A 16,646-nucleotide genomic window follows, 5' to 3' on the forward strand; every position below is an offset into this window, starting at 1 on the left:
TATACGGTGGGGGGTGGGGCGGGGGGGAAACTCCAACAAAGCTATTCTTTTTTTTTTTTTTTTTTTTTTTTGAGACAGGGTCTCATTCTGTTGCCCAGGCTGGAGTTTAGTGGCTCTATCTTGGCTCACTGTAGCTTCGATCTCCTGGGCTCAAGCAATTCTCCCAACTAAGCCTCCTGATAAGCCAGGACCACAGGCATGCACCAATATGACCAGCTAATTTTTTTTTATTTAATTTAATTAATTTATAAATTTATTTATTTGAGGTAGAGTCTAGCTCTGCCGCCCAGGCTGGAGTGTAGTGGCATGACCGCAGCTCACTGCAACCTCTGCCTCCCAGGCTCAAGCAATTCTCCTGCCTCACCCTCTCAAGTAAGTGGGATTACGGGCGCATGCAACCACACCCAGCTAATTTTTATATTTTTTTAGTAGAGACGAGGTTTCACCATGTTGGCCAAGTTGGTCTTGAACTCCTGACGTCAAGTGATCTGCCCACCTCGGCCTCCCAAAGTGCTGGGATTACAGGCGTGAGCCACTGTGCCCAGCCACCAGCTAATTTTTGTATTTTTTTTTTTTTTATTTTACTTTTAAGTTCTGGGATACATGTGCTGAATGTGCAGGCTTGTTACATAGGCATACATGTGCCATGGTGGTTTCCTGCACCTATCAACCTGTAATCTAGGTTTTAAGCCCTGCATGCATTAGGTATTTGTCTTAATGCTCTCTGTCCCCTTTCCCCCGACCTCCAACTTTTGTATTTTTAGAGGAGACAGGGTCTCATCATGTTGCTCAGGCTGGTGTCGAACTCCTGAGCTCAAGCAATCCACGCACCTCGGCTCCCAAAGTGGGCCACCGTGCCTGGCCAAACAAAGCTATTCTTTTTTTTTTCGAGACGGAGTTTCACTCTTGTTTCCCAGGCTGGAGTGCAATGGCACAATCTCGGCTCACCACAACTTCCGCCTCCCGGGTTCAAACAATTTTCCTGCCTTAACCTCCCAAGTAGCTGGGATTACAGGCATGCGCCACCATACCCAGCTAATTTTGTATTTTTGGTAGAGACAGGGTTTCACCATGTTGGCCAGGCTAATCTTGAACTCCTGACTTCAGGTGATCCACCTGCCTCAGCCTCCCAAAGTGCTGGGATTACAGGTGTGAGCCACTGCACCCAGCCCAGACAAAGCTATTCTTAATAACCTCAGAGAGACTGGGTGCAGTGGCTCCCGCCTGTAATTCTAGCGCTTTGGGAGGCCAAGGTGGGCAGACTGAAAGGCAATGGAAGGGCACCGTGGAACAATAAGGCCGAGAGGCGAGACTAAGAGGGCAAAAATCTTCTTTCTTGAGCTCTCGGGCGAGGTTCACTAGTCCGCAGGGGGAGGGCCAGGGAAGTCGCGCTGTGCCAAAGGTGCAGCGCGCTTTTATGGATGCTGGGTGAGGAGTGGGCGGGGTGGGGGGGGGTCGGTTAAGTTTCGCTCTTCAGTGTGACACGCCCTAGTGGGCATGCGCGTTAGTCGGGGTGGCGGGAACAGGAAAGGTGAACCCGGAAATGCTGAGTCAGGGTATCCGAGGTGGTGATCGCCATCTTGGAGCCTTCACTGGAGTCCAGTCACAGATCACCTCAGGTCCAGAGCTCAAGATCAGCCTGGCCAACATAGTGAAACCCCATCTCTACTAAAAATAGAAAAAATTACCTGGTCGTGGTGGCATATGCCTGTAGTCCCAGCTACTCGGGAGGCTGAGGCAGGAGAATCGCTTGAATCCAGGAGGCAGAGGTTGCAGTGAGCCGAGATCTTGACACTGCACTCCAGCCTGGGTGATGGAGCGAGACTCTGTCTAAAAAAAAAAAAATTCTGAGAGAAAATAGAAAATGATGCTATGTCAAAAGAAAATTCAGAGAATTAAAAGAGCAGCTAATAGCTGAAATGAAAAATGCAACAGAAGAGTTGAAGATAAAGTTCAAGAAAGTGTTAAGAAAACAGCAAAAAGACAGATGGAAAATAGAAGAGAAGATATAAGAAAAATAAAGGGAGCACACCTGAAGGTCTCACATATGAGTAATAAGGGTTCCAGGAAGAGAGCAAGGAGAAAATGAAGCAGAAAAATCATTAGTAAAATAATTTAACAAAAATTTTTCAGAACTGAAGGCATGAATTGCTAGATGAAAAGGGCCCACCAAGTGCTCCTGCAAAATAGATTCTAGTAGAGCTACATTGAGGAACATCACTGTGAAGTTTCAGAACACTGGGGACAGAGATCCTATAAACTTGCAGAGAAAAATAGACTACTTAGAAAGGACTAGGAATCAGAATGCCTTCACACTTCTCAGCTACAATAAGACAAGAGAAAGACCTTCAAAAAAAATTTTTTTTTTTTGAGATGGAGTCTCACTCTATTGCCCAGGCTGGAGTGCAATGGCGTGATCTTGGCTCACTGCAATCTCCACCTCCCAGGTTCAAGCGTTTCTCCTGCCTCAGCCTCTCGAGTAGCTGGGATTACAGATGCCCATCTCCACGCCCAGCTAATTTTTGTATTTTTAGTAGAGACAGGGTTTCACCATGTTGGCCAGGATGGTCTTGATCTCCTGGCCTCGTGATCCACCAGCTTTGGCCTCCCAAAGTGCTGGGATTACAGGTGTCAGTCACCACGCCCAGCCGACCTTCAAAATTTTTCAGAGTCCAGGCACAGTGGGTCACAGCTGTAATCCCAACACTTTGAAACACAAATATGGGAAGATCACTTGAGCCCAAGAGTTTAAGGGTGCAGTGAGCTATCATCATGCCATTGTATTTCAGCCTGGGCAATAGAGCAAGACCCTGAAAATGTCTTTGCTAAATTATAACAGTAATAGAAATCCACCTCAGTTGACTCCATTTTGCTTCTAACCTTCAAACTGTCCTTGGTCATTCCCAGGTGTAGTCCAAGCTAACTTTGGGAGAAATTTAGTTTGTATTTTAACTTTAAAACAAGGATGATAATAGTCCCTCCCTAAAACTAAGTCCTTCCAGCCGGGTGTGGTGGCTCATGCCTGTAATCCCAACATTTGGGGAAGTCAAGGCGGGTGGATCACCTGAGGTGAGGAGTTCGAGACTAGCCTGACCAACATGGTGAAACCCCATCTCTACTAAAAATACAAAAAAATAGCCAGGGGTAATGGCAGATGCCTGTAATCCCAGCTACTCGGGAGGCTGAGGCAGGAGAATTGCTTGAACAAGGAGGCAGAGGTTGCAGTGAGCCGAGATGTCGCCATTGCACTCTAGCCTGGGCAACAAGAGTGAAACTCCATCTCTAAATAGATAAATAAAAACTAAGCCCTTCCTTGCTCAGGGACTGAAAACCGCCTTTGTAAAACCACAAGATTAGGCTTATGGGAGGGACCTGAACTCTGCTAAAATATAGGAGTAGTTTCCATAATCCCTTACTGCTCAAGGATCATGTGCCCAGAGGTCACAAGATTTGTGACTTCTCCAATTGCTCTTCCAGATAACATCACTATTGTAAAACCTAAAATTATTATATTATTTTTTGCAATAGTTTTCAGACTGATCCCACCCACGCTCATGACTCAGGACTCAACTAATCCTGATATTCTCACCCAAAAGCTGACTCAGCACACAAGGACCATTCTCCACACTCCTGTGATTTCATCCCCAACAAATCAGCAGCACCCATTCCCTAGACCCCTACCCACCAAATTGACCATAAAAACCATAGCCTTCAAGCCTTCAGGGTAGCTGATTTGAATGATCACTCTATTTCTCCTGCATGGGCCAGCCTCATGTCAATTAAACTCTACTGCAATGCTGTGATCTCAGTGAATTGATTTTGTCTGTGCAGTGGACAGGAATAATCCGTTTGGCAATTATAACACTGTCTTTACAAAAACAACAAAAATTCTTGAGTTAAAGCATTCCTACTGCAATTCTAGATTCAGCCAAACCATCAAATACACAGGAGGGAAGAAGAAAAACATTTTCAGGCCATCCACCATGGCTCACACCTATAATCCCAGCACTTTGGGAGGCCGAAGCGGGAGGATCACCTGAGGCCAGGAGTTCAAGACCAGCCTGGCCAAAACAGGGTGAAACCCCATCTCTACTAAAAATACAAAAATTAGATGGGCGTGGTGGCACGCACTTGTAATCCCAGCTACTCGGGAGGCTGAGGCGGGAGAATCGCTGGAACCTGGAGGGCAGAGGTTGCAGTGAGCCAAGATCGTGCCACTGTACTCCAGCCTGGGTGACAGAGGGAGACTCCATCTTGTTTTTGTTGTTGTTGTTGTTGTTTGTTTGTTTTTTGAGTTGGAGTCTCGCTCTGTCGCCCAGGCTGGAGTGCAGTGGCGGGATCTCAGCTCATTGCAACCTCCACCTTCCAGGTTTGAGCGATTCTATCGCCTCAGCCTCCTGAGTAGCTGGGATTACAGGTGCATGCCACACCATGCCCAGCTAAAATTTGTATTTTTAGTAGAGACGGTGTTTCACCATGTTGGCCATGCTAGTCTTGAACACCTGACCTCAGGTGATCCACCCGCCTCGGCCTCCCAAAGTGCTGGGATTACAGGCGTGAGCCAAGGCGTCTGGCTCAGTCTCACTCTGTCGCCTAGGCTGGAGTGCAGTAGTGTGATCTAGGCTCACTGCAACCTCTGCCTCCCAGGTTCAAGTGATTCTCTCACCTCAGCCTCCTGAGTAGGTGGGATTACAGGGCGCGCCACCACGCTCAGCTAATTTTTGTATTTTACTAGAGACAGGGTTTCATCATGCTGGCCAGGCTGGTCTCGAACTCCTGACCTCAAGTGATCCACCCACCTCGGCCTCCCAAAGTGCTGGGATTACAGACGTGAGCCACTGCACCCAGATTGGCTTGGGTTTTTTGTTTTTTTGTTTTTTTGTTTTTTTTTTGAGACAGAGTTTCACTCTTGTTGCCCATGCTGGAGTGCAATGGCGCAATCTCGGCTAACCACAACCTCCGCCTCCCGGGTTCAAACAATTTTCCTGCCTCAGCCTCCCAAGTAGCTGAGATTACAGGCATGCACCACCATGCTCCACTAATTTTGTATTTTTTTAGTAGAGATGGGGTTTCTCCATGTTGATCAAGCTGGTCTCAAACTCCTGATCTCAGGTGATCCGCCCACCTCAGCCTCCCAAAGTGATGGGACTAGAGGCACGAGCCACTGCACCCAGCCCTTGGCTCTGTCTTAAAACAACAACAACAAAAACATTTTCAGACAATCAAGGTCTCAAAAACTTAATTCCCGTGTATTCTTTCTCAAGAAGCTATTAAGGATATGCTCCCACCAAAATGAATGGAAAAAAAGAATTAAGAAAGAAGAAAACATGGTATGCTGGAGTTTTTTCTGCACTCTAATCTGTGTCATGGGAAGTTCACCATTATGGATTGTATTACAGATTCACGTGCCCTGTGGTTGTGTTCAGACAAGGAGAGCCACCAGCAAGAAATCTGGAGGACAGAATGACAAAGACAGAGTAGGGCCTTGTGAAATTTAAAAAACCTGTGAGGTAACCAACACCCATTTTGTCACTCATTTCTCACTGACCTCTATCTTACTTTTGCTTTTCTTTCTTTCCTGTCTTCTTAGTCTGCTCCAACTTTCTTACTCTTCTCCCGCTCCTTCAATAAAGAAGCTTCAAAAGCAGTCTCCATCAGCATGCATAACCATGAATGGGGCAAATTGATCAAAAGAGGCAGTACGGCCTAAAGGATAAAAGGGCATGGGTTATAAAGTCAGAAAATAGTGAGTTCAAGTTCCAGCTCTGCCACTTAACAGAGGGGTGATCCTGGGCAAGTTACTCCTAATGTAATACAAGGAAAATTATCAGTATATCCACCTCATGGATGTATAGGGTGGTTAAATATGATTAATAAATGCAAAATCTTGGCCAGGTGCGGTGGCTCACGCCTGTAATCCCAGCACTTTGGGAGGCCGAGGCTTGAAACTGGGAGGCGGAGGTTGCAGTGAGCCGAGATTGCACCATTGCACTCCAGCCTGGGCAACCAGAGTGAATCTCCATCTCAAAAAATAGAAAAAATTAAATGTAAAATCTTAGGACAGTGAGTCACAAATTAAACTCTCAATGAATGGTAGCAATAATTAACATAAATTAAAAGTGCCGGCCAGGCACAGTGGCTAATGCCTGCAATCCCAGCACTTTGGAAGGACGAGGCGGGCGGATTACCTGAGTTCAGGGGTTCAAGACCAGCCTGACCAACATGGATAAATCCTGTCTCCACTAAAAATACAAAATTAGCCAGGTGTGGTGGTGCATGCCTGTAATCCCAGCTACTCAGGAGGCTGAGGCAGGAGAATCGCTGGAACCCGGGAGGTAGAGGTTGCAGTGAGCTAGCTGAGATTGCACCATTGCGCTGCAGCCTGGGCAATAAAAGCAAAACTCCATCTCAAAAAACAAAAACAAAAACAAAAAAGTGCCATCCACCTGGTGAGAGACAGCTAGATTGCTTTCAATTCTCCACTTCACAAATATTAAAAAAAAAATTCATATGTGGCTTATGTAGATAATAATGCTATTCTGCAAATATTTCCAGACCTTTTACTCAGCACAGAGTAGGACTGCACTTCCTAGCTACTTATTTTCCCCTTGATGATAAGTGTGATGAAGAGACTGCTTTGGTGGAGGAAATGTGAGTTGAACTGATATGTATTACTTAAGGGTAAAAGCTCTCAGAACCCATGTAGAATTTTAATTAACTTTCAGATTACTAGTGAATGTCTTTGTCACTGAATTACCTATTAATATGCTTTACACATTTTTATTTTTTTTAAATTTTGGGTTGTTTTTGCTATATAGGATTTCTATGTCTACACTGGGTCTGTGACTATTGAGCACTTGAAATGCAGCTAGAAATGAATTTTTCATTTCATTTCACTCCATTTAATTTAAATTTAAAACTGAAGCAGCATTTTGGTAAATGTACGTTTTACTTTAACTTATGTTATGTTAAGATATTGTTATTGTTTTATTATAGTACACATTTTTCTTATATATTATATATATTATACATACATTATTTCTTATGTATTATTTCTTATGTATTATACATAAAAACATCACCAACGTAGCCAGTACCAATGGACTGGATTTGGTTTGAATGATTTTTTTCTGTGAACTATGTAACACTGCAATGTGTTTATTTGAATATTTTGTGCAAACAGCAAGAGTTATAGTGATACCTACTTAAACCATCCTTGATAATTAAACTTATCCATCCTGCCAATCTCTGCCTTTTAATTGGCATATTTCGATTAGTTATATTGAAAGTAATGATTGGTGTGCTGGGCTTAAGTTGGCTATTTTATTAATTGTTTACTGTTTGTTCCCTCTGTTTTTCATTCCTCTGTTTCCCCTTTCTCACCTTTCTGTGGGTCACTTGAAAATGTTTTAGAATTACATTTTGACTTTATAGTTTTTTGAGTATATTTCTTTGAATAGTTTTCTTAATGGTTTCCCTAGGTATTACAATATACTTGCATAATTTATCACAGTCTAACAGCGTTGACATTTTACCACTTTGAGTGTAGAAACCTTACTTCCATTAGGTCCCTTCACTCTTTCACTTTTTTAAATTGAAATGTTTGTTCCGCTAATTGTAGATTCACATGCAGTTGTAAGAAATAACAGAGATAGATTCCTTATATGCTGATTCCAGTTTTCCTCAATGGTAAAACTTTACAAAACTGTATCATAACAGTGTAACTAGGATACTGACATTGATACAATCCACAGATCATATTCAGATTTCCCATTGGAATCATTTGCATGTGTGTGATGTATTAAGTTCCATATATATATTATATATATATGTATATGTGTATATATACGTGTGTGTGTGTATATATATTTATTTTTCTTTTTTTTTTTTTTTTTGAGATAGAGTCTCCCTCTGTTGCCCGGGCTAGAGTGCTGTGGCACAATCTCGGGTCACTACAACCTCTGCCTCCCGGGTTCAAGCCATTCCCCTGCCTCAGCCTCTCAAGCAGCTGGGATTACAGGCTCCCACCACCACACCCGGCTAATTTTTGTGTTTTTAGTAGAGACAGGTTTCACCATGTTGGCCAGGCGGTTCTCGATCTCCTGACCTCAGGTGATCCACCCGCCTCGGCCTCTCAAAGTCCTGAAATTACAAGCATGAACCACCACGCCTGGCCAAGTTCCATATATTTTTATCTTCTGTGCAGGTTTGTGTATCTACTGCCACAGTCAAGATGCTAAACAGTTCCAACACGACAGGGAGCCCACCTGATGCCTTTTACACCCACATCCACCTCCCTCCCACCTCTGCCAACCACTTTTTAAGATTCTAGACTAACAAGATGACTAATATCCTAAAATATCCTGCATTCTGCAGAGAAACTTGGAATAATGTACAAATTAAATCCATTACTTCTCATCCCTTCAGAAATTATCAAATAATCATAAAAAGGCAGGATATTGAAATTGATGCAATCTACTGATTATATTCAGATGTTCTAATTTTACTAGTATTCATTTGTGTGTGTGTGTGTTTATATACTGTTTTCTGTTTTTGTCTTTATTTTATTTTTATTATGTGTTTATATATTGTTTTATACAATGTTATCACCTATGTAGGTCATGTACCCACTACTACAATCAAGATATTCAACTGTTCCAAAACACAAAGATCCTCTGTGTTGCTCTCATAACCACATCCTCCTACCTTCCCCCGCCCCCACCCTCTGGCAACCATTTATCCTGGCAATATATATCCATTTCTAAAATTTCATCATTTCAAAATGTTAGAAAGATGAAATCACACAGTATACAACCTATAGGTGGCTTTTTTTAATTCAGCATAATTCCCTAGCGATTTATCCCTCCCCACCTCTTAAACATAATGTCTTAAGTATTTCCTCCACATACATTGAATATCACATCCAATTGGTATTATAATTTTTTAATCCTGTGATGGGCAGAATAATGCCCACTCTCAAAGATGTCCACATCCTAATCCCCCAAAACAGTTAATAGGTTATGTGGCGAAGGAGAAGTAAGGGAGCAGATGGAATTAAGGCTGCTAATCAGCTGACTTTAAAAAGAGAGATTATTCTATACTATCAAGGGAAGCCCAATATAGTCGTAAGGATTCATAAAAGTGGAAGAGCAGTCAGTTCTATGCCCAGAGTCCCAGCTACTGGGGAGGATGAGGTGAGAGGATTGCTTGAGCCAAGGAGTTCCAGGCCACTCTGGGCAATACAGCAAGACCCCATCTCACACAAATATACAGACGGACAGACAGACAGACAGACAGACATAACTGTGGGAGAGAGAGACAAAAAAGAAAACCAGAGAGGTAGCAGTGTGAGTGTGAGATGGACTCAACCAACACTGCTGTCTTTGAACATGGAAAAAAGGTGCCACGAGCCAACAAAAGCAGATGTCCTCTAGAAAATGGGAGAGACAAGGAAATGCATTCTCCCCTAGTCTCCAGAAGGAATGCAGCCCTGCTGACACCTTGATTTTAGCCTAGTGAGACTCATTTTGTGCTTCTGCTCTCTAGAACTATAAGATAATACATTTGTATTGTTTAAGCCCTTGTGTTTGCAGTTACTTGTTAGAGCTGCAATAGGAAACAAATTTAAACCATTAAACATAATTTTTAAAACATAAGAGATAAAAAATATTCTATTATAGTCACCCTATTTTTTCTCATTCCATTGTTCTTTCTTTCTAAAGTTCTATGCCTGCTGTTATCATTTCCTTTGAAGAATATCCTTAGTCATTCTTTAAAGGTAGGTCGACTGGTAATTCTCTTAGTTTCCTTCGTCTGAGAAGAAATTAAATTTAAATACCCAGTATTGTAACCATAATAAAATCATTTTTATTTTTTTTTAATTTTTTTGTTTTTATTATTATTATTATTATTATTATTATACTTTAAGTTTCAGGGTACATGTGCACAATGTGCAGGTTAGTTACATATGTATACATGTGCCATGCTGGTGTGCTGCACCCATTAACTCGTCATTTAGCATTAGGTATATCTCGTGCTAACCCTCCCCCCTCCCCCCACCTCACAAGAGTCCCCAGAGTGTGATGTTCCCCTTCCTGTGTAGCTTAAAAATGAACCAAATTTAAATATAAAATGAATGCATACCACTAATGCAGAATAAAGTGGAGATACAGAAACTAGTACTACAACTGGGCTATTAAAAGAAAAGGACTGGCCGGGTACAGTGGCTCACGCCTGTAATCCTAGCACTTTGGAAGGCCGAGGCGGGCGGATCACTTGAGGTCAGGAGTTCGAGAGCTGCCTGACCAATATGGTGAAACCCCGTCTCTACTAAAAATACAAAAATTAACCGGGCATGGTAGCGGGTGCCTGTAATCTCAGCTACTCAGGAGGCTGAGGCAGGAGAATCGCTTGAACCCAGGAGGCAGAGGTTGCAGTGAGCCAAGATCGTGCCATTGCACTCCAGCCTGGGGGACAGAGCAAGACTCCGTCTCAAAAAAAAAAAAAAAAGGCCGGGCGCAGTGGCTCACGCCTGTAATCCCAGCACTTTGGGAGGCCGAGACGGGTGGATCATGAGGTCAGGAGATCGAGACCATCCTGGCTAACACAGTGAAACCCCGTCTCTACTAAAAATACAAAAAATTACCCAGGTGTGGTGGCGGGCGCCTGTAGTCCCAGCTACTTGGGAGGCTGAGGCAGGAGAATGGTGTGAACCCGGGAGGCAGAGCTTGCAGTGAGCCAAGATCGCGCCACTACACTCCAGCCTGGGGGACAGAGCAAGACTCCGTCTCAAAAAAGAAAAAAAAAAGAAAAGGACTGAAAGAAAGCATGTCACAAATTCTACGATGAATGGAAATTGCAATTTGCTGTAACACAGCAAAATGAAAAAAGCTATTTGTGTGTAAAAAATATTTTAAGCAATAAATTAGACAATATTAAGAGACATTTTAAGTAAATACATAATGAATTTGGTAAGACATTTCCCCTTGGAAGTCAAAAAAGAAATCAAAATTGTAGTTCAAAATAGGAGTTAAATATATGACCAAAAAATCCTTAATGCTTCTTAACAGGATCTGAGATTATAATTTTATTTTATTTATGTTTTTAAGACAGAGTCTTGCTGTGTTGCCCAGGCTGTAGTGCAGTGGCACGATCTTGGCTCACTGCAACCTCTGCCTCCCAGGTTCAAGCGATTCTCATTCCTCAGCCTCCCGAGCAGCTGGGACTACAGGTGCACGCCACCAGGCCTGGTTAATTTTTTTATATTTTTTGGTAGAGATGAGATTTTGCCATGTTGGTCAGGCTGGTTTCAAACTCCTGACCTCAGTTGATTTGCCCACCTCAGCCTCCCAAAATGCTGGGATTACAGGCATAAGCCACCGCACCTGGCCCCTGAGCTTGTAATTTTAGACAGCTAAAAAATGTGTTGGATTCTTACAGAAAGAAAGGAGGGAGGGGAGGAAGGAAACAGAAAAAGAAAGGAAAGAAGGAAGGAAGGAAGAAAGGGAGGGAGGGAGGGAGGGGAAAGGGAGGGATGAAAAATGAAAGTCATTTTAAGTCAGATAGTAAAACAAATTATTTCAGTTGTGGAAATTTTGCTAGAAAATTATGAGAAAAAGACTAAAGAAGATATTTTACAAAAAGTGAAAGACCTTCAACTAAGCCATTAAAAAATGGCCCATAGATTACAAGAACTTTCCAACGATACAGTATCAAAGATCAATTGATTAACGATTTAAAAAATTACAAGTACTTTTCTTTAGCTTTAAAATGGATGATGTGATATAAGAGACAATGTCGGCTGGGCATGGTGGCTCACATCTGCATTCCCAGCACTTTGGGAGGCCAAGGCGGGTGGATTACCTTAGGTCACAAGTTCAAGACCAGCCTGGCTAACATGGTGAAACCCCGCCTCTATTAAAAAAAAAAAATTAGCCAGGCGTGGTGGCAGGCACCTGGAAACCCAGCTACTCGGGAGGCTGAGACAGGAGAATCACTTGAACCTGGGAGGTGGAGGTTACAGTGAGTCAAGATCGTACCATTGCACTCCAGCCTGGACTACAGAGTGAGACTCTATCTCAAAAAAATGACAATGTCTATTAATACTTTGGGTATATTTGTGTCTCAAAGGACTTCCAAAACTATGAAGTTTTATTAAATTTGAATTAAAAACACCTAAATTTCTGGAGCAGTTTTTCATCTTTTATAACCATCAAAGAAGAATTTGTGCCTATAATGACAGATGGTGGCCCATATATGTTAGGTAAAAATCCAGATTTGTTGGAATGGTAAGACAAGAGATTTCTATTTCATTTATTGCTTTGTTCCACTGTATGATATGTATTGAAAATCTTTGTGCTCAGTTTTTTAAAGCACACCATATGAAAATTGTTATGGAGTACAATTACTTTAAAGTCATTTAGGGCCAGGCGTGGTGCCTCACACCTGTAATCCCAGCACTTTGGGAGGCCAAGGCAGGCAGATCACCTGAAGTCAGGTGTTCAAGATCAGCCTGGCCGACATGGTGAAACCCAGTCTCTACTAAGAATACAAAAATTAGCTGGGCATGGTGGCGGGCGCCTGTATTCCCAGCTATTCGGGAGGCTGAGGCAGGAGAATCGCTTGAGCCCAGGAGGCAGAGGTTGCAGTGAGCCGAGATCGCATCACTTCACTCCAATCTGGGTGACACAGCAAGACTGTCTCTAAATAAATAAATAAATGTCATTTAGTATCTATACACTAATGCTATAAATCATTGCCAAGTTATGGAACTTTTGAAAGAAATAGACTGATAGAATTAAGACTGATTTTCTTAATCTTGTGTTCTCTGCCTGTGCTCATTGATAAGAGTTGTGGAAGAATTTTTATTTTATTTTATTTATTTTTTTTTTTTTGAGATGGAGTCTCGCTCTGTCACCCAGGCTGGAGTGCAGTGGCACAATCTCGGCCCACTGCAAGCTCTGCCTCCTGGGTTCACGCCATTCTCCAGCCTCAGCCTCTCAAGTAGCTGGGACTACAGGTGCCCGCCACCAAGCCCGGCTAATTTTTTTCTTTTTCTTTTTGTATTTTTAGTAGAGATGGAGTTTCACCATGTTAGCCAGGATGGTCTCAATCTCCTGACCTCGTGATCCACCTGCCTCGGCCTCCCAAATTGCTGGGATTACAGGCGTGAGCCACTGCGCCCGGCCAAGAATTTTTAGAAAGTACTTTTAACTCCAATTTAATATGTTCCTGAATTGGAAGGAATATTCAATAATCAAAGACAAAATGAAAATATGATTTATGTTTTCTCACAGATATCACACTACATATGAAAGAGCTAAATTTTAAACTCCAAAAGAAAGGAAGAGCTTATCAGTGATTTAGCCAGACAGGAACAACAATTTATGTTGAAATTGAAACTCTTCATAATAAAAATCAGAAACAATGACTTTATACATTTTTTTTTTTGAGACAGGTTCTCACTCTGTTGCCCAGGCTGGAGTACAGTGGTGCAATCTCAGCTCACTTCAATCTCTACCTCCTGGGCTCAAGTGATCCTCCAGGCTCAGCCCCTCAAGTAGCTGGGACTACAGGTGCGAGCCAGCATGCCTGACTAATTTTTTTTGTATTTTTTGTAGAGACAGGGTTTCACCGTGTTGCCCAGGCTGGTATTGAACTGAGCTCAAGCAATCCACCCACCTCACCCTCCTAAAGTGCTGGGATTACAGGCGTGAGCCACTATGCCTGGCCAGAATGGTTTTAGTTTTTAATGTGACTAAAAATTTTAAATTACATATGTGACTCACATTTCATTTCTACATATGTGACTCACATTTCATTTCTAGTGGACAGCACTGATATAAATATTATCCTTTGTTTTTGATGCTGCAACTATCTTCTCCTTGTCTATTAACTTTGTTTTTGGTAACCTTTGCTGAAAAAAATGCTGTAACATTAATGTAGCTAAGTCATCAATTTTCCACTTATTGTTTGTAGTTCAATGGTTTAATAAACTTCACAAAGATAATTCTTTATTTTCTTCTTCTGGTTTTGAATACTCACCTGTCTCATTTAGGTCTTTAATTCATTTAGAATCCATCTTTCTATAGTGTAACGTAAAAGTCCAGCTTTTTCTCCAGATGATGAGCCAGTTTTCCCAATACTATATTCCAAACAAGGCATTCTTTTCCATTTTTACCACATTTATTGTATATCAAATTCCCATATGCACACAGATCTATTTCTGAACTCTCCCTCTGTTCCGTTCATCTGTTCCTACACCAGAACCACACTGCTTTTGCTTTGTAATATTCCTCAATAACTAGTAGGTTGAATCACTCATTCGTATGCTGATATAAATATATCAGCCTAAAACATCCCAACAAAAGTTTCTTTACTTTCCCTTTGCTTTATCTTATCAGCTATAGAGTTTGGCCTTTTAAGTAATATTACTAAATATTGCCATTGGAACTTTCTTTGACTGCCTTTTCTTTAAGGATGTTTTTCTCAGTAAATCTTTTAGAGCTGTGATAGAGTTAAAAACTCATCTGCTCATATCTGATAAACCACATGGATGATGAGCAAACCTCTAGTGAGCACCTGCTATTGCAACTGTCTCTTGCATCAGTTAGAGTTATTTGGCTTCCACTGATAAAAATCAGTGGAGGAAAAGCTGAACAGCCAGGATTCAAGAAGAACAAGAATCAATGTTGGCTACTCTAACCTTCTCTTACTCAATAAGACATTAGTTCTTCAAACTCTTTATCTCATACCTGTTTACTTTTTTTTTTTTAACTGGTTTCTTGAGAAAAAAAAAAGAGAAAGGACAGATGTTTTACCTCTTTCTTACCACGTGGTATCTTCAGTCTCATATTATTGTTATTAACATTTATTATACCAGACAGACAGCTCTGGGGATAAAGGAATCGATAGCTAGTGTTTCCAAGGGAAATGGATCAGCTGTAATCATTTCCCTTCTTTGCATCATTCCACTTATAAATCAGTTCTTAGGAGATGGAATAAGATTTAGACCAAAGCAGGTTCCCCTAGCATGGACACTAAAGGATCACTCTCTTATTTGGTGCCATCGTTGTTTTCCAAAATTCAATTACATTTTAACCATGTAACTCTCTCATTCAGACACTTTAAGCGACTTTCAGTGTCTACAAATTAAATACAGATTCCTTAGCGTGGCATTCAAGGTCTTCCTAATATGACCACTTGCCCTTGTAGGCATATCCTATACTTTCCCATCTTCAGGCTTTTGTTTTGTTATTTCTTCTTTGTGAAACACCTTTGCCTTTGGAAATTCTACCAGTGTCTTAAGGCGTATTTCAAATGCCACATCCTCAGTGTTGGCTATCTAACCTTCTCCCACTCAATAAGACATGAGCTGTCCTTCAAACTCTTTCTCTCATACCTGTTTTACCTTTTTCTAAAACAAAAAACAAACAAACAACAACAAAAAAATGGTTTCTTGAGAAAGGACAGATGTTTTACCTCTTTCTTACCATGTGGTGTCTTCAGTCTCATATTATTGTCATTAATATTTATTATATTATCTATTCTCTGAGCAGCCCTTGCATCCTTCTCCTTCCCTTTTTGCTTGTTACCCAGAGTTGGCTTCTGTTGCCTGCAACTAAAGAACCATGATGTAATTTTTTGGTTTCTTTTAATTAGTTTAGACAATTAGACTCCTGCACATTTCTGTCACACTTGCCTGTTGTGGTTTATTCTTGACTGAATCTTTATGAAAGACACAAAATTAGAAGTTTTTAAAAAATGTTTTTTCCGTTTGCATTTGGTAGGGTATAGGGATTAAGGCTGGAAATCAGGGTAGGGTAAGGGGCACAAAACATAAATAGAAAAGACAGAGGAAGAGGACAGAATAAACGAAGGGGTAAGTTTTTAAAATATGTTGAAGTGCCCTCCCCTCAGAGAGATTAGATCAGGTAGAAGCAACAGTTTGAGAACTGATGCAAGGCTGAAAAATGGGTACTGGGGGGTGGGAGTGAGGTGAGAGATGTAGTGAATGGCCAAGGCTTTAAGAATTTTTAAATCCTTTGGAGAGGAAAATGAATGCAAGGCCCAGATTCAGCAAAGTCTCTCAGAATTCATGGAAGTCCATATTCTGAGGTAATGGTGCTTGAGCCTACAACAGTTATAAGAATTTTCAAGAAGAGTTTTGGTTTTTTAAAAAATATATGAATTATTGCTTATATAATTTATTTTTATTTTTATTTTATATGGAGTCTCACTCTGTCACCCAGGCTGGAGTGCAGTGGTGTGATTCCAGCTCACTGCAGCCTCTGCCTCCTGGGTTCAGGCGATTCTTGTGCCTCAGTCTCCCAAGTAGCTGGGATTACAGGTGCCTGCCACCATGCTTGGCTAATTTTTGCATTTTTAGTAGAGATGGGCTTTCACCATGTTGGCCAGGCTGTTCTTGAACTCCTGACCTCAAGTGATCCGCCTGCCTTGGCCTCCCAAAGTGCTGGGATTACAGGCGTGAGCCACTGTGCCCGGCCAGAATTATCGCTTACATAATTTATATTTTGGGGTTGACGTTAGTAAATATAGAAGTGGGGGAGCAGGACATAAATGTGGGGAGGGGGAATCATCGGAGCTTAGGAGTGAAAGACTGTTGTTTTACTTCAATATTTCCAGTC

General features: G+C 41.7%; 1 protein-coding gene across 7 annotated transcripts in view; it reads right to left on the reverse strand.

Moving 5' to 3' along the window:
* LOC101143334 (uncharacterized) overlaps positions 1–16,646 on the reverse strand; it is an 80,204-nt gene that overhangs the window by 52,675 nt on the left and 10,883 nt on the right. For 2 of the 7 annotated variants that reach the window (XR_008679420.2, XR_008679419.2), the window contains 2 exons: positions 5,549–5,706; positions 1,689–1,830 (listed from right to left, as the gene is read on the reverse strand). The exons of 1 other annotated variant lie outside the window; for it this stretch is intronic. The gene's annotated coding sequence lies outside the window, so the exon portion shown is untranslated. Of the gene's footprint in view, positions 1–1,688; positions 1,831–5,548; positions 5,707–15,069; positions 15,620–16,646 lie in introns of those variants that run through there. 4 more of the 7 variants (XR_002005658.3, XR_008679421.2, XR_010133453.1 and 1 more) reach the window with 3 other exon arrangements.

This window comes from Gorilla gorilla, chromosome 3, assembly GCF_029281585.2.
Source record: "Gorilla gorilla gorilla isolate KB3781 chromosome 3, NHGRI_mGorGor1-v2.1_pri, whole genome shotgun sequence".
NCBI classification, from domain to species: Eukaryota; Metazoa; Chordata; class Mammalia; order Primates; family Hominidae; genus Gorilla; species Gorilla gorilla.